The sequence below is a fragment of the Rhagoletis zephyria genome, unplaced genomic scaffold (assembly GCF_001687245.7).
Source record: "Rhagoletis zephyria isolate East Lansing unplaced genomic scaffold, Rhagoletis_zephyria_1.1 Rzeph_scaffold_00008, whole genome shotgun sequence".
NCBI classification, from domain to species: Eukaryota; Metazoa; Arthropoda; class Insecta; order Diptera; family Tephritidae; genus Rhagoletis; species Rhagoletis zephyria.
This window is the reverse complement of record NW_016157092.1, coordinates 253,201-256,925: the sequence shown is the minus strand read 5'-3', so window position 1 is coordinate 256,925 and position 3,725 is coordinate 253,201.

Genomic DNA, 3,725 nt, shown 5'->3' with positions numbered 1-3,725 from the left:
GAAAAATTTTCTGTACCAATACTTTGTCCGGCAATGTAGATATCCTGAAGTTCTGAAAGTGGGCCTAAGTTACTCAACACAAAACAAATTTAATTTATATTTAGCCGAGCATATGTGTCTGAAATGAGTAGATATCTATATCCAAGTATGTACACAACAACACTTCGTCGTTTAAAGTACAAAACCGCGTATCGTTGCTCTGCAAAACCGCGTAACTGACATTTTTTGCCAAAAACTGGATTTGCTCACACAAGCTCTTGGCTCAAGCCTTATCCATTTGTCCTGAAATATTCTAGCAGCCAGAAATGCGATTGCTTTATAAAAAGAGAACCATTCTCTAGAAAACAAGTTATGCAACCTCACATACGCGGTTTTGCATTTTGTTGATACGGGGTTTTTTACTTTAAACGACGACTTATTTATGCAAATTGGCGCGAAAAATAATGGATATAGAAAAAAAAAGACTTCTACACTTAAATGTTTTAACAATGAATATATATAGTCGCACATCTGCGCATAAAATATATAAAAACGTATATGTAGATATGTATGTGTCTATATGCCTAAGTATGCAAGTATGTGACTATGTTCGGAAATGCACTTGTAAATGCGAGAATGCATATTCTTGCAAAAATCGCATGCCTTCGTTCGGAAAAGTCGCTAATGACACAGATTTTCATGTTTTTATCTCATTGCCACCGCTTTTATCGCTTTCCGGCGTGCGTGGGCGTAGTACGGCTGAGTTGACGTAAAAATCCAGAACCATGTGCGTATTCCTTTGTGTAAGAGTACATATCGTCGTTTAAAGTACAAAACCGCGTATCGTCATTCCGCAAAACCGCGTAACTGACATTTGCTGCAAAATATCGGATTTGCTCACACAAGCTCTTGGTTCAATTCTTATCCATTCGTCCTGAAATATACTAGCCAGAAATGCGACTGCTTTATAAAAAGAGAACCATTTCGAAATATGAGCGTTTTTACTCTCTATAAAATAATTTATGCAACCTCACTTACACGGTTTTGCATTTTGTTGATACGTGGTTTTGTATTTTAAACGATGATATGAATGTGCAATTGCAATCGCACACGGACCGTATTTGCACTAGCATATGCAAATTGATGGCAATTATTATGTCGCGAGCGAAATTATCGACTTCTGCATTTTATTGCCGTCAAATGTTAAAACAGTTTGGTTGAGTTTTATTCCATTCGAATATTTTGTAATGCTTGTTACAGTTCTGCTTCTATGCCTGTTTTTCTACAATTTTGAATATAGTAAATGAGTGGCGAGCACATTGTAGACACGCTTATCATAGACGCGAATCGCCGATACTTTCAAATTCAACAAACACTCAATGAAGTAATAGCTGTGCAAATTTGGAAAAATAACGAACATACCAAATAGTGGAAGCAAGTATTGTCGGGCCACGAAGGTCATGCTCGGCGGTGATCTATATCTCTGCCACTGAGGCATTGCTTGATGCAACGCCTTCTATTTATGTATATAAATCACATTGTTTTTAAAGATTTTAGTGTCAAAAGTGTAGGTGGTGGTTGGAAGCTCCAGAAACATCTGTACATTTTGGTTTTCGGATTTATTTTTAAAAATATTTTTATTGTCTTCATTTTATTTCGGAACATTAGATGTTCCTTTTTTTCATGGATGTGTACATAAGTACATACATATGTATGTATATATGGGTGTATATTTAATTGCCGAATGCTTCCAACTGTATCTCGCTGTATCGTTATTTTATTTATTTGTCTACCCGGCGGCTGCAAACCCGACTGCACGGCGACGTCACCGACAGCCGCTTACATATATATACATATGTATGTATGCATTAATATACATTAGGGCGGAGTAAGTTAACTTCGAAAAAAGTGTATGGCATATTCGAATTCTAGGTTCGATTCCAAACAAAAATGGCGAAAAAATTATATACCAAAAATGACGTTTGACCCTCCCAATTTTTAAAAGAAAAATCAGTATTGTATTTTTTCTGAACGAAATTAATATTTTTTTTGTAAAATTTAGTGTTTTCTTCACACAATATACATACTGATTTTTCTTTTGTAAGTTGGGAGGTTCAAACGTCATTTTTGGTATACAGTTTGTTCGCCGTTTTTCTTAGAATGAATCGTAGAATTTGAATTTGCTATACACTTTCTACGAACACGTTGCTCTTAACAAATTACTTCGTCGTAATGTACACAAATTAAACAGTACCACCTTACCAGCAAACAAAAAATTTGTATAAAGTATTTTTGCAAGGCAGTTTCGATTTTTTTCCTGGCCGAAAATAGTTACAGTGGTGGAAGAAATAATAGAAACATTTTACTTTGACCAGTTTTGGCTAGATTACTTTGTTTAATCGACATTTAATATTTTTGTGTAAAAGTCTAGCGCAATATATAACACACACCATATAAATCCACATTTCAAAGTATGGACAAAAATTATAAAAATGCAACAAATTTTATCAAAATCCCCCAAAAATTTCAAACTTTTCAATCAGATTTTTTTGAAAAATTTTGGGTATGCAGTTTTATAGCCCATTAAATTTTAGTAGGTAAAACTGCAAACCGCAAGACGCTAGAAAATCGCGTTGATTTTTAGTAATTTATTTGGCTGGCGGTGTTGTGAATTTTCTTCCATATAAAGTATGCTCGACCATGCTCAAAATTTCTTTTTACATAGAAGGAAATGCCTAGCAGCGTCAGCAAAAAAAAATTAAAAATCAATCACTTTTACCCCTTAAAATTTAATGGGCTATGAAACTGGAAATTAAAAAAAAAATCTGATTAAAAAGTTTGAAATTTTTGGGGATTTTGTTAAAATTTGTTGAATTTTTATAATTTTTGTACAAACTTTGAAATATGGATTTATATAGTGTGTTATATATTGCGCTAGACTTTTATACAAAAACCTTAAACATCGAATAAACAAAGTTATATAGCCAAAACTGGTCAAAGTAAAAAGTTTCTATTATTTCTTCCACCACTGTAAGTTTAATGATTATTGGTGAGTTTTATTTTACCCAGCAAAAAACACGATTACCATAGAAACGAAAGTGGAAACGAGCTAAGCGATGGGAATCGCTTTGCCTTTCGCTTCAAGAAGGCATTATTTTAACATGGGCATGTCATTGGAAGTAAGCCCTTACCCGCAGCATTACCTTCGAACGATGGGAGAACGCATGGCTAAACAGAATCCAGAAAAGCGAACAAAGAATGCCTTACAGAGAAACTAATGTAGAATGCCTAGATAAGTTAATACTTATTTATATCAAATTGAAATCAAAGATTGTCTTAAAATATTAAAATCAGGGATGTGAAACGGATTAAAAAGTTGGTCAGTTCGGTTCAGCAGTTCGAACCGTTTTTGCACTTTTGGATTGGTTCGTCAAAGCGTTTTTTTTGGTCTTTGAACCGGGGTCGGTTCGGTTCAACGGTTCGAAAAACAAACAAGTAAGAAAGTCTAAGTTCGGGCGGAGCCGAACATTAAATACCCGGCGCAAGTATTAAATATATGTTTTCCTCCTTTCCGAAAGCTACCGCTACATGATAAGCCAGGGTGTATACATTTTAAGTAAATTAGCGTCCTTAAATTTCGAAATATTGAAATTTCAAGCATTTCTGAAATTTACCGTTATATGAAAAGCGGCCTCAATTTTAGTCCGATTTCAACAATTTTCAACGGTTTGCTTTTATGTGGCAAG